Genomic DNA, 15,625 nt, shown 5'->3' with positions numbered 1-15,625 from the left:
AAATGTATTTGTATAGCGCTTTTTACAACTGGTGTTGTCACAAAGCAGCTTTACAGAAACGTGATCACAGGACAAAAAGTCAGGCAAAAGATTAAACATAGAAAATACAGAATACAGAACCCCAGTGAGCGCGGAGGCAAGGAAAAACTCCCTCAGAGCTGCAGGAGGAGGAAGAAACCTTGGGAGGACCAAGACTCACAATTAAGGGGGGAACATCCTACCACTGGTCAAACAGCTTTTAAATTAACTTAAAAGTATTTCATACATTCACATAGGTCTTATATATTCAGGAGTATAGCAGCACCACTAATGGCTTATAGAGTAAGATGGATGATGAGCAGCTGATCTGTGGTGGGTGATGGAGAAGAGCTGACTTCAGAAACTTCCATCAGTCTGGCCGGACAGGGGACATGAGAGCCTGAGGGTCCAACATCCATCGGTATCGGGTCAGACAGGTGGGCAGTCAGTAACTCGGAAGAAGGCAGAGAGATGGAATTAGTTTTGACTGGATTTATGTAAAACAGAGTGTATAAAATATTATCAGAGTGTGGCTAATGACTCCGGCAGATCTAAATAAAACAGCCTAACTAAAGGGAGAGAGCCAGAAGGTAACATAGACATGGAGGCTCCCTGAAACACCGGCATCCACCCACTCCACCATCCACAAACCTGAGTGACCGTGTGCAGTGAGAGAACAACAGCAGCAGCATCTCAGTTTACCAAAATGTCCATAAACCCCTGGATCTGCAGCCTTATCTTAAGGGAAAAACATTATTTACCAAAAGCTAAACTAAACAAGTAAGTTTTCAGTCTAGACTTAAAGATTGAGAATATGTGTGTGAGTCCCGAACATATTCAGGGAGATTATTCCAGAGTTGAGGCGCTTTATAAGAGAAAGCTCTTCTTCCTGCAGAGCTCCATTGAATTTTAGGAACTACTAAGAAACCAGCACCCTGAGATCTAAGTAATCGTGGTGGTTCATAATAGGAGATGAGGTCTCGTAAATACTCAGGAGATTTCTTATTGTGGGAATCTGAGTCAGCGCAGGTGTCTGATAGCTGATGTATCAGATCTGGGAATCCAGCGCTTTCCTACAAGGGTGTTTGCTATCCATTGATGCTACATCAGTAGCTTATAAAAAATAAAAGAGGCGGTGGCAGACATCACATTTATCAGAGGAGGCAAGTTCTAGTCTTTAGCCTCTGAGTGTTGTGGGCATTACTAGTGATAGAGGGATGTTATATGAATGGGGATTGGGTAACTGGTCTTCAAAAAAAGTGTGTTCTTGCTAGATGTTGTTTGCTTGAAGGGGTTTAGTTTTCTTCAGTGGTCTTTAGATATTGCTGAGTGCTTTGATATTGTCATTAATATCATTTATTTGTGCAAATGGATGGATGGATAGATAGATGGATGGATGGATGGATGGATGGATGGATGGATGGATGGATGGATGGATGGATGGATGGAATCAAGAAGTTGCTAGGAACCTGGGTGTCATGGTTGATGACCAGCTTCTCTTCACGCACCATGTGGCCTCAGTTGCTCGATCCTGCCGCTTTGCGCTTTACAACATCGAAAAAATTCAACCGTTTCTGACGCAACAGGCCACCCAACTCCTGGTACAAGCTGTGGTAATCTCACGCCTCGACTACTGCAATGCCGTACTAACTGGCCTCCCGGCCTGTGTAGTAAAACCACTACAGATGATTCAGAACGCAGCAGCACGTCTGGTCTTCAACCAGCCAAAACGGGCACATGTCACCCCGCTGCTCATTGAGCTCCACTGGCTACCGGTTGCTGCTCGCATCAAATTCAAAGCGATTACAATCGCCTACAAGGTGATGACAGAACAGGCTCCTTCCTACCTGCACTCGCTCCTGAAGGCTTACGCTACCTCCCGGCCGCTGCGCTCCTCCAATGAACGTCGCCTCGCTTTGCCAAACACTCACACAAAGCAATCCAGACTGTTCTCATACAGAGTTCCCCAATGGTGGAACAAACTACCTTCCACTACCAGATCAGGAGAATCTCTCGCTATCTTTAAGAAAATCCTGAAGACAGAGCTCTTCAAAGAGCACTTACTCTCCTAACACCTCTAACAAACTAACTAATTCTAACCTCATCTCCTTCTTCCTCTTCTCTACTCCTCTATCCCATTATTTCCCTCTGACCTCCTTAAGGCCCTATCTATAGATGTTTTATTTTTAACTTCTATTGTTTTTGTACTTAACCTCTTCTATTATTTGCACTTCAATATTGTAAGTCGCTTTGGACAAAAGCGTCTGCCAAATGTAATGTAATGTAATGTAATGTAATGTAATGTAAAATCACAATCCTGAAGAAGAATGTTCATCCATCTGTTTTTTGACCTCAAGCTCAGATATACTTGGGTTCTGCAGCAGGACAATGATCCAAAGCACACAAACAAGTCCACCTCTAAATGGCTTTAAAAAAACATAACATAATCATGCTTGAAAACCCTCCAATGAGGCTGAATAATAAAAAAAATATCAGTATGACAAAAAAAGCAAAAACAAAAGAAATCTATATTGGGGCAAATACTTTTTCCCTCCACAGGTGATAGCTAAATAGTAAGCAATAGTATGGTGACAGTAACATGTAAATTGATTCATTACTATGTAACTTATGCTCTGTAGTGTTAATATTTCCCACGGAAAAGTCCTGGACAGCATTTTCCAATGCATTAATCCAATGCAGTCCATGACAAAGCTCAATCTCAGGAAGCTGACCCTCACAGTTTAAGCGACTGACATTCAGCCCAGTGTGAAATAGGCCAAGGTCCCATCTGTGGTGTATATTTTAATATTTCAGTTATCTAGCATTGTGCAAAGGCAAATTAAGCTACTTTGCTTTATAAACCCTCCTCAAGCGAGAGGTGTAGGTCTCTGAGCAACATCTGTCCGGGTGAACCTCTATTGTTCGGCTCTCTCGTCTGCCATTTGCCGTATTAGCATATCAATGCTAACGGTTGACACGTGTTTGGCTACTAGGAACAAACCACAAACAATGGTAAAAGAAAGCAACGAAACAAGGGGTCAGTCATATTCTTGTCAAACTTGTCAAAAGAAATAGGGTTTCTGAACAACAAGTAAGCCGGGGGGTCGGCCGCTCCTGTGTTGTGTTTACAGCGGCTGTTGTTGAAGCTACACTATAGCTCCTTGCTAGGTTGCTAGCTCGTGGCAGGGGAACCGGTTTCATATTCATTCACAGCTGGAGACAGACGAGGCTGTCACACCTCAGTGATCCTCCCCTCGGCTCCCTCTCGCCGCCGTCGACGAGCCGCTCTCATATTCCAGAGAGGAAAGAAACAATGGAAGAAGAAGAAACAGAGCGAAAGAAAAAACGCCCGAGCGGCTTTTATCAATCTCAAAGCTAGAGGCCTTTTGAGCCAGCCTCAGATACTTAGCGCTTCTCTCCATTGTTCTATTTCGAGCCTTCGCCTCTTTTCTGTTTGAGTACTGTATGAGGAACAATGTGAACCCACCCTCCCTCCACTTCCATCACTCTTTTCTGTCACTTCCAACACTTTTTCTTAGCTGGTGGGCGAAAACACAACTTCCTAAGATGAGTTTTCTGTCTAACTTACTTCAATGGCTGCTATCTTACTTTGCCAAAGAAGCCAGAGCGGTGAAATTGATGTTTGGTCCAAGTTAAAGGCTTCAAGGCCTACAGACCTGTCTTTCAGGAGGCTTTGACTTTGGCGTGGAAATAAAATAGCAAAATACCAACAATGCTAACTTAAATGTAGCTAGAGTCATTTATCTACTTCTCTTTTAGTTCCTCGATTCTCTCTCTTCTGTCTCTTTTTTTATCTGTTGCTACTGTTCCATCAATTCACCTGCTGAGCATCTATCCTTCTGTTTTAACATTACTATTAGTGGGTGTTAAATTGTATTGTATCACATGTAGTGTTTATTTACCACCAAAGATGTTTTTTTAACACTTTAAAGGGAACATATTATATCTCTTTTTACACAAGATGGAAACATGTTCATTGCACAAAACAAGTTCTTTGCACAAAATCACTCTCATATAAAGAGATCTCACCAGCTTGAATGAGCCGTTTAAGAGCTCTGTCCCTTTCACACAAACAAGCTGCCGCTGGTTACCTTGTGCTAAATGGCAAAACACAAACAAGCTAGTTAATGACTCATTGTTTTATAGTGCTTACAGTCCTGTGCAAAAGTTTTAGGCACCCAAGCAAATTAGGCTCATCCATTTATCTCAGCAATATGAGATTTTTTTACCTGAAAAAAGCACCACATATGATTCGAACAGATGCAAATAAACATAAATACAGTAAAAAGTTGCAAGGATTTCTCATTTTTAATTAAGTATGTAATATCCCGTGAGCAAAGCTGAAGAACACATTTATTTCCAGATTTCTGATAGATGCTTTCAGCCAGCATGTATATATGTTCAGTTCCGTCAGCAGCTCACCTGATTTAACACCAGTAAGCTCTGATTCATCAAACCAGTTGTTGACATGATGAGAACTAGAAATAACTCTATTAAACTGAGAGGAGATGTGAGGAGAGGAGAGATTAGAAGATGTTTTAAGGAAAACAGGGCTGTAAAAGCACTGCTTTTTGTAAAATGGTTGTTTTTTATTTATTGTAATGCTATAAGTGTTTTACTGAGCTAATAAACACTTACTTTACAGATAAGAAGCTTTTTCTCTCCTTTTGTGAAATTCTCACAGGTGCCTAAAACATTTGCACAATACTGTACATCCCCCTCATCTGCTGACTTGCTACATTCAGTAGGTACAGATCCCACCATCAGACGAAGTCTGCTGACTAATCCTGCTGTGTACTGTCTGTGATTTTTAACCAAAATGACTGAAACAACGGATCTTCAACTAATCTAGTGTGTAGGGCTCTGGAGGGAGTTGGTGCCTGGGTGTTTCTATACTAGTTTCCTTATTGTGACGTCACAATAAGAAAGCAATTAAAACTCTTTTAGCTGATTCACAGAAAACAGATAGATAGATTTTATAAGGGCAATCCCAGAGACCCAAGTAGAAACACAAAAGCACAGAAAAAGTGAGTTTTGCATAAAATGTCCACTTTAACACTGATTTTTTTTTTTACTGTATATCTGACAAATATCTTTTTGAGTGATACCATAGAAAAAACACTTTTGGTCCAGTAAGAAGCCCTATTTGTAGAGATCAAAACCCTTTTCTCAGACCTCCAAAACATGCATCTCACACACAAGTGGCCTGAATGTTCTTCTAGAATGTCTGTGGGTAAGACAGATGTCTTTAATTATGCTGACACTGTAAAAAGCAAATATTTAGAGCAACTTACGGTACGGCATTTTCCTGATGTTGTGTAAAAACCTTCCCAGAAGAAGATGAGTCTTTCTTAACATCTGTGAAGACCATGTTTCGGGTCTTCATTATTCAAAATAGCATTTTCAAGTTTTCAGAAGTTTTCAGTTATAGACAATGGCAGTTTTTGTGAATGGAAGACCAAGACATAGACTAAAAAACTCTGGTTTTGAAAATATCTGGATACAGTGGCGTGAAAAAGTATTTGCTCCCCTACAGATTTCTTTTGTTTTTGGTTTTATGTCATATTAATATTTTTCCTATAGTCAAAAAATTTTAATATCAAACAAAGATAATCTTAATAAATATAAAAAACACTTTTTAAATGATAATTTTATTTATTGAAGGAAAAAACTATCCAAACCTATCTAGCACTTTGTGAAAAAGTATTTGCCCCCTAAATCTTAAATAACTCTTAGCTGCAATAACTGCTCTCAAGCTTTACCAATAACTGGCAATGAGTTTTTCACATCTCTGTGGAGGAATTTTGGTCCACTCTTCTTTACAGAATTGTTTTAATTCAGACACATTGGAGGATTTTCCAGCATAAACATCATGTTTAAGATCATGCCACAGCATCTCAATCATTTAGACTTTGACTAGGTCACTCCAAAACCATTATTTTGTTTTTATTTTTTATGCAATTCAGAGGTTGAATTGTTTGTGTGCTTTGGGTCATTGTCCTGCTGCAGAACCCAAGTACGCCTGAGCTTGAGGTCATGAACAGATGGCTGGACTGATGATTCTAATTCAGGAATATCTGGTAAACAGCAGAATTCCTGGTTGCATTTATTACAGCAGGTTTTCCAGGCCTTGAAGCAACAAAGCAGCCCCAGATCATCACACTACCACCCCCATGTTCTACATTCAGTATGATGTTCTTTTTTACACCAGATGTAAGATCAGCTTTTGTCACGTCAGTCCAAAGAACATTTCGCCAACATCCTGGAAATCATCAAGATGTTTTTTTGTTGTTTTTTGCTATTGTGAGATATTTAGATGTGTATATTTCGGTGAGCACTGTTTTTTTTTTTGCCTTATTATTGGATAATTAACACTGACTTTAACTGAGGTAAGTGAGACCTGTAGCTCTTTGAATGTTGTTCTGGGTTCTTTTGTGGCCTCATTGATGAGTTGTCCATGCCCTTTTGGAATAATTTCAGTCAGCCAGTCACTGCTGGGAAGGTTCGTCAGTGTTCCATGTTTTCTCTGTTTGTTAATAATAGCTCTCACTGTGGTTCACTGGAGTCCCAAAGCTTTAAAAATGATTTTGTAACCTTTTCCAGACTGATAGATGATCAATGACTTTGTTTTCTCATCTGTTTTTGAATTTGATTTTTTAATATTTACTCAGGTTATCTTTGTCTGGTATTAAAGTTTGTTTGATAATCTGAAAAACTTCACACCTTCACACCCCTGTACATGTGGAGATGGCCTAAATCTCGAGGAGCAGGGTTGGATCCCACTGCTTTACATCAAGGAGAGATTTTTCTCAAAAGTTCTTCACTGTCATGAATATCGTTCTTTTAAAGATTCACCACCAAGAGGTTCTTTAGGGAAACTTCTACAGCATCTCTACAGAATCAAAGAACACTTTTGGTCCTTTTATTTCTCGGGCTGTTGGAGGTAGGACTGCGTGTTCCAAACACAATGTAGCTTTTCATACACTCTACTTCTGACATAAGCTTTAGGGCTTTCACAAAGGAGATTCTTTTAAAAAGCTGCTTTGGAAGGAACAATAACAGTTCCAGCTGATAACAGCCACTGACTCTCGTGTAATGATTCCAGCCTATTTATTAAAACTCTTAATATGCTTTGATTAAAAAAAAAAAAAAAAAGCTCAAAAATAAAGGCTTGAATGAAAACGCTGGATATCTTCCAGACCTTAGATCAGTTCCTCGGTTCTCAGCGAATGTGAAATTCGTGCCGTACTGTATGCAAATGTGCTCCTTTGATGCCGTTAATATTTCTCAGATTAGAGGCTATCAGAGCTAGCAGACGTTTCGCGCGCGGAGATGTGTGTTATTGGGGTGTTTAAAGCGTGCTGTGCCCCCCGTGGAGAGGACAACAGAAGGACAACGTTCTTTAAGAAGAAACGGAGAGAGGAGCTTTGTTCTCCTCCCTTCTCGACGCCGGGCTGATGAGATCTGAGCTGATCGAATGACTGCTGATAGGAGTGTGCTCACCCCGATCCAGCTTTTGATGGTGGCGTTGGCCTGTTATGATTTCAGTGCTGCATGACTTGGACGCACTCGGAAACACGGTGAAGCAACAATGCAGGCGGTTTCAAGCGATAATTCAGCAAAAATAAAAAATAAAAACAGAAAATCCCTACATTAGAGCTCTTATCCTAACTGTGGTCGACCAACCAAGAGAGATTAATTTCATTCTGCTCCGGAGCTACAAAGCTAATGAGGTCAGAGTGTAACATACATCAGTGCTCTTACAAATAAAGGAATCTAAAATGGTGCTTTTAGAAACCTTACAGAAACCTTTTTTTCAGATTTGTTTCCTATTTCTCTGTAGTTACTGTATGTAATCATATGAGGAATTGTGTGATGAATAATGTCAGTTGTATTTTCAATGTAGAACAAATGTGCAACAATGTTAAATAGCTGAGAAAAATGTGTCAAATTACTGACAAATCAACGTTCACATTTTAACTTGTCACTTGTCATTAATTGTGCAAAGTGCTCATTGCTATCAGTCTGTTTTCATGCCTTGTGCGTGTGTCGATTACATAGCGAAGGCACGTGTGAATACTGTATATCTATGCCGATGGCCATGTCATGTCGATATTAGGTGTGGTCAGGTAAATTTCTGCCATATTTTTAACTTGGCAATAGAAAACACAGGCACAGATGTCAACAGTCAGACATTCATTGCTATATCAACAGTGAATTGTGCACAAACCCAAAGCAGTTGCCTATAGATCGTTAAAATAGGGTATTATGTTTTTGTCTTATAAATATTATCATTTATAGTTTTTTATTAGCATTTTTTAGTATTGTTTTGGTCATAGTGTCACGCAGCTGTGTTCTCCTTCCACACTACCGGACTCCATTTCCCAAAATCCCATAAACAATGAACACCTGGGGAGACAGGTAACGAGGGGCGGAGCTACAAATTACAGACACGTGACGGAAAATTACTGAGACACACACTAGGAAACCGGGAAAACGCAGGGGAACAGAGCGAGGCCGTGACACATAGAACCACTTCAGATATCTAAATGTATGTGTTAAACTGCTTCAAACTGATGAACCTTTTCAGCTAATAGTGGATTTTTTTCTTAAAACCAATGTTTTAACTGAACCCTTGAAGAACCACACTAGGTCAAATAAACAAGCAATATAATCTATGGTGTATTTAATTGTAAACACAACATTAATTCATCTTTTAAAATCAGAACATGGTTTTGTCTGAGTTTGGTTTGAGTGAGAAAACAGTATTTTTTATGGTTCAGACTTTTGAACAAATTCCGAGAAGCTGAAGTAAGCTGTAGTTACCTATTAAACAATAGAAGAAGAAAAAGAACCAGTGTTGTCCAAAAAACCCAGCTCCGTGGGACCCGTTTTCATTTTTCATCAAATGATACAAAAAAAATATTTTTTCTAACTCAAACTCATTGGCACTGGCTCATTTTTTGTGAAAAACGTATGTCAAAACACATTTTCGATAAACACACACTGCACCCCAACCATTTTTTGAAAGAAATGTAACATAAGAAAGGTAAAGGCCAAATATTAACCATGTAAGCTGTTTATATTGCTTGCAATTTTGGTGAAGCAAGCATGTGTAAAGCATTTTAATGTAAAATTACTTAATTTTGCTGAATTAAATACAAGTAACAAAGTAAACAAGTAACAAAAATATGAACACCACACAAGGGTTAAGCACTGCACACACACACAAAGCCACACACTTCAACTGTCAGCCCTGCCTCATGCAGACCCTTATCCACCCTTCAGCCCAACACCAAGAGGGTGAATAATGTTTTACCAGTGGAACCACCACAACTAAATGCCAACATATAAATTTAGTTTTTCTCACATAATTTACATTTATATTTTTTTCGCTGTTTTTTTTTCTGCGTGTCCAGTGTGTAAGGGTGTCCATTGTGGCGGTGTGAACTCTGCAGGCCCCGGGGTCCGCCGTGTCCATCAGAGACACGTGAGCGTGGGAAAACGCAGAGCGCTCCAGCCAGCGGCCGCAAGCGGGGAACAGCCGAGTTCACAGCCAGGCACACATGAAAGGATCTGTGAGAGAAAAGGCTGAGAGATAGCAGACAAGAACTCTCACACACACACACACACACTTTCTCACACACGCATTCTCACAGAAACACACTGACACACACATTCGTTCACACACATCCACACCGGACTCCAGCTGTTCACAGCAGCAGGTGCTCCAGTGTGTTTCTGTTTGTAGGGGGATGCCATTATTGTAGATTAAAAACATCAGACAGAACGATGGTCTTTGTGCTTATGTATGTGTGTGTGTGTGTGTGTGTGTGTGTGTGTGTGTGTGTGTGTGTGTGTGTGGATCAGTGGGTATGCTTTTTGCATAGCTAATTGAAGATGAATGTGAGTTTTTACAGATATCCCAATATCCAATGATTAGCTTTGTCTACAGATTACATTTATTAGGTTTAACTTTGAAATATTTTTTTTAAAAATTCATTTGTAAACTGTTTACAGGTTTGCTACAAAGAGAAACAGGAAACAGAACCCCTGATTGACTGCAGAATATGTTATAGAAAGACTTATCAGGCTCTGGAGGAGTGAAATCTTTAGTGTTTTTCCCTTCTCCCTTTCCACAGCCTCCAGTTTGGTCTCACAAGCTGTCCAGAAGATTTCCTCTGCAGCCTGTCATTCATGTACTGCAGGATCTGTGAGCATCCAGATGTTACAGGCCTGGACTGATGATGAGGCCTTCGAAACATACTGGTGGTGAACTGTTCTACTGTGCAGCAATACCTGCACAAGTATGAGTCGACGAAGAAAAGATTTACCACACAAATTGGTGCAGAAATAAATGGAAGGACCACCTCCCCAACTGTTAGGAGGGAAGGGTGGATGGGCCAAGTGTTGGGCTTGTGTTGCAGCCAGTGGAGGAGGAAACTTTTTTTAAAGCTAATATAATATAAAGTTTTTTTGGTAACACTTTACTTGCATAGACCATCTTAGTTGAGTGTTGCTCAGCTGACATTCAAATAACTTTTAACTGAGTGTCTTAAATGCAACTTAACCCTAGGATGAATGTAAATGATTCAAAATAGAACCTAACCCTACACCTAACCTTAACCTCAACCTCAACCCAATCATAAAATGCTAAGATTAGAGTTTGGGTTAGAATTGGATGTTGGGTTACATTAAATAGAGAATCATTTACTTTCACTATCAAATGGACCATCCAAGTAAAGTGTTACAGTTTTTATTGCTTAATTATTGTTATGAAGACTGGTCTCCTTTAATGTTCTCTCTTGCTGTGTATACAGTCATGGGAAAAATAAATGGCACTCCTGAAATGACCCTTAAAATAAATATATTTATATATAAATTATATTTCTCCCAGAAAATGATTGCAATACATATGTTTTGTTATACACATATTCATTTCTTTAGTGTGCATTGGTGCAACACAAACAAACAGAAGAAAAAAAAGTGAATTTGACATAATTTCACACAAAACTCCAAAAATGAATGGAACACTTATAACAGGACACTCATGGCGGACCACACTGCTGACACAGAGACATAAAACACTAAACAGCAGTTTGCCAAAATGTACAGGAGTAAACCAAAATCCTTCTGGAAAAAAATCTTGTGGACAGATGAGACCCAATTAGTACCTACAGTCAAATTTGGTGGAGGTTCGAAAGATGTTTTGCTGTGGTTTGCTGTCTCTAGCAAGGTATCACAAAATCTGGAGATTACCACTGGGTTGCAATGTAGGACCCAGTGTCAGAAAGCTGGATTTGTGCTCTAGGTCATGGGCCTTCCAGCAGGACAATGACCCTAAACGCACTTTGAAAAGCATCCACAGATGGATGCAAACAAAGTGCTGAAGAGTTTGAATCTAAATCCCATTAAACACATGTGGAGAGATCTTAGTGTTTTTGTTTGGGAGAAAACATACTTCAAATTTGAGAGACAAAAGAAGAGTGGTCCAAAATTCCAGTTGAGAGGTGTAAGAAGCTTGTTAATGGTTAAAGAGAGCGAATTATTTCAACAAGTTTTACCTAAGGGTGTGCAACTAAATATTAAGCTGAGGGGGGTTTTAAACTATTGTCTGCCTCATTTTTGGAGTTTTATGTAAAATTATTCATTTTTTTGTGTGTTGTTCCAGTGCACACAATTGAAACAAACATGTGTATAATAATATATGTGTAATTGCAATAATTCCTCAATACCGTCAATAGCTAGTAAATTTTCTGGAAAAAAAAATCAGCGGTGCCAACACTTTTGCCCATGACTGTATGTATGTGTGCATGTGTGTGTGTGTGTGTTTTTTTTTTTTTACCAATAGATGACTGAACCCAGTATTAGGGTGGTATTATATGGTCCTTCTCATTTTCTAGCAAAGCCTTATACAAAATAGTGAGAACCATTTCTTGTTCCACAGCACTTAAACGGAACCCTGCAGGCAAAGTGAATCCAAATTTGATCCAGATATGAAACATGCTAATTGTAAAATGTAAACAGGCTCTCTGTATTTCATATGTCTGGACCATCTTAATTATTTAATGCATTTTTTATGTCAGAAAGTTAAATCAGATCTTAACTGTTCACACTAGACATTAGAAACACATTTTAAATAGAATCCAGCCAAAGTAGATCCGGACACGATCCAGCTATGAAACACATGTTAATGGAAGGTGTAAACAGGCTCACTGAGCTTGAAAATAAAATCAGTTATAATTAATAATAATGTGGTTTTTTTTATATTCTGACTTTGTTCAACATAAGATTGGACACAAGTGGAGAGAAATTTCCCTCCCAGCTCCAAAGCACTACACACACACACACACCCACACACACACGTCCCCTCTCGGCCCTGCCTCATGCAAAAGAGCAGCACACTCTTGTTTATACATAAAGAAATAATCAGATATCATCCATCTCAGGGAGACGTGCGTTAAAGACAAGCGGGTTGACAGACTGGAGGCGCTGGCGCTCACGCGGGGAGGCGAGACACACATCTAGCGCTTTGATGAGTCGTAACAATAGCCAAATCCCCATCCACTTTCTATTTAAGTTAGTGAAGCCTGCTGGAAGAGAGGGAACTTCTCCAAAGTGTCTCAGAAGCCCGCGCTTTAGGTGAGCGCGAAAAACGAGGATAATGTTTATGCATTAGAATTTCAAAGCCCTTCTTTTCTCAGCAAGGAAATTCAGATTCGAAAGGTTCTTCTTCTTATGGGAAGATCTGAGGCTTTTCCCCCTTGCTCTCCCTCTCCCTCTCCCTCTCTCTCTCTCTCTTTCTGTTTCTGTCTCTCCCTGTTGTTACCACACGAGTGACAAAGTCAGTAGCCCCGCTTAGGTTTGGAGTGGCATGTTTGTGAGAGTTTTTTTGATTGCATCCTGTGTCGCTGTTGCTGGAGGCCCACAGCACTGAACACTGAGCTTCCAGAGATTTTTCCACCCCAACAGGTCCAGCCCTGTTCATTCAAGACCATTATAAATATTCACAAACACACTCAATATTCAAGATAAAATGTTAAAAAGAACAAAAAGTATGCTTTCATCTGAGACTTCCATAAGGTCTTGGTCTTCACTTGAATCAACTACTATAAAGTCTTGGTCTTGAGCTTGACTTGGACTCAGCTGCTAATGTTGGTCTGGATATGGATTTAACCAATATAAAGTCTTGAGCATGACTCAAGTATTTGACTCAATCGCTAAGGATTCAACCACTAAAAAGTGTTGGTCTTAATTTGGACTCAACTTTTACAAAAAGTCTTGGTCTTGACTTGTCTGTACTGCTATAAAGTCTTGGTTTTTGCTTAACGTGGACTCAGTTGCTATAAAATGTTGGTCTTGATATGGATTCAACCGCTGTGAAGTCTTGAGCTTGATTCGGATTTAACCAATATAAAGTCTTGAGCTGGACTTGGACTCAGCTACTACAAAGTCTTGGTTCTTGATTCTGACTCGAGTCTACTACTATATAGCCTTGGGCTTCACTTTTTCTCAACTACTACAAAACTCTAAAGTATTGGTCCTGAACTCATTTATTACCTAGTGTTGATCTGATATCAATTAATCCACTATAAGGTTTTAGTCTTGACTTAGACTCAATTACTACAAATTCATGACTTCAATCACAAAAAAAGTGTTGGTCTTGATATGGACTTACCTACTGCAAAGTATTGGTCTTGACTTGACCCTACTATTATAGATTCTTGAGTTTGAATTACATTACACCATTATAAATTGTCTCAGTCTTGAGATTGACTTGGAGTCTGCTGCCAAAAAGTGTTGGTCTTTGAATGGCTCAACCACTTTAAAGTCTTTAGCATAATTTGAACTTTACCAACATAAAGTCTTGAGCTTGACTTGAACTCAGCTGCTACAAAGGCTTGGTTCTTGATCCTAACTTGAGTCAACTACTATTTAGCCTTGGGTTTCACTTGTACTCAACTAATACAAAACTCAATCTTGACTTGGAGCCAAGTACTATGAAATATTGGACCTGGACTCTTATATTATCTAGTATTGATCTGATATCAATTTATCCACTATAAGGGCTTTGTCTTGACTTGAACTCAGTTACTACAAATTCATGATTTGGATTTTACTACTGTAAAGTATTGGTCTTAAGTTGGACTAAACTACTGCAAATTTGTGGTTATGACTACAAATAAATTATTGGTTGTGACTTGGACTCCATTACTATGAAATGTTGCTTTTATTATGCATTTAAACACTGCAAAGTCTTGGTCATGACTTGAACTTAACGTCTACACAGTCTACACAAACTTCCGAGGTTTACTTCAGTCTAATACTGAGGCTTAGTTTGTGAACCAGTATACAAAATGTTTCTTCATCCTTGCGGCTTGCAGTTTATCGTATTTGCTAGCGAGGAAAATTGGGAGTTGCTGAGATCTGCAACTCCTGCAACCACTTTCTCTCTTTCTTTAGATTTTAAAGCGATGTGGCAGATGCGGCACAAAAGCGCTTTGGATGTTCGGCTGCGAAATAGCTATCAATCTCGCCGTGACACATGTCCTGACTAACTTTCAGATGTTTTGAAGTTCTGGGGGTTCTTACGTAAGCGACATAACGCATTGCTTGATTTATTAATACCTCCTGTATCCTAATCCCTCCTTTCATGTCCCTCTCTTTATCCGGCGAGGCTGTGAAGCCCAACCTCATCCGCAAGACTGAGCAACTTCCTCTTAAAGAGTTAGAAACGGCGCTTAAAAGAGCAAGAGAGGAGAAGAAGTGAGAGCGATAGCTAGCATGTTGCAAAAAAAAAGGCAAGAAGAAGGAGTAGAAGGAGAAGAAGGAGGGGGAAAAAAGAGCTGAGCGCAGCACCCCCAAAAGTGTGATTAGAAATTCACATGCGTTTCGCCTTGAAATCTACGGGGGCCTTTGAAGGTCCCTTAATGAGAAATGTATCAGAAGTTAAACATTGGAAGCAAAAGCGAGATGGAAGCAAAACAGAGCGCGAGTGGAAGCGGAGGAAAAGAGGGAATCGGGAGAGAAAGAAGGAAAGAAAGACAGAAAAGAAAGAGAAAGTGGGAGAAAAATAAGAGAGTGATCTCCTGCTTTGATGGAGGCGCATCTCCGCAGGGTTTTAGCAGAGTGGGGGGGTGCTGTGACTCCAGCACAGTCCCAGGCGAGACCACGCGGTTTCCAGCGAAGAGGCCTCGCGAGTGCCGCGGGAGAGAGGGGAAGCGAGAGAGGCATGAGGAGAATGAGATGAAAAAGCAGAAAAAGAGGACAGCAAAAAAAAAGGGAAAGTGCTTGATGAAGAGAAGCGAGAGTTAATTTAGGGTGAGGGCCAGATAAAGAGGTGCTCAGAAGAGATAATGCAGCGATTTGGCCGCAGAAACTACAAAGATGTTCTGAAGAACTGGTTTAAACTGGGACTTTAGGACCACAGAATCATCTGACTGGCTCATCTGAATCACTTAATCACTATTTTACTTCATTCCTCTGACTTGTAGCTCCATCATGTAGTTAATCTGTTTCTCTGGTTACTTGGTAGACAGCTTTTACCCTGTTCTTTAATGGTCAGGACCCTACAGGACCACAACAC

This window comes from Astyanax mexicanus, chromosome 5, assembly GCF_023375975.1.
Source record: "Astyanax mexicanus isolate ESR-SI-001 chromosome 5, AstMex3_surface, whole genome shotgun sequence".
Classification (NCBI taxonomy): Eukaryota; Metazoa; Chordata; class Actinopteri; order Characiformes; family Acestrorhamphidae; genus Astyanax; species Astyanax mexicanus.
This window is presented reverse-complemented; position numbering follows the sequence as displayed.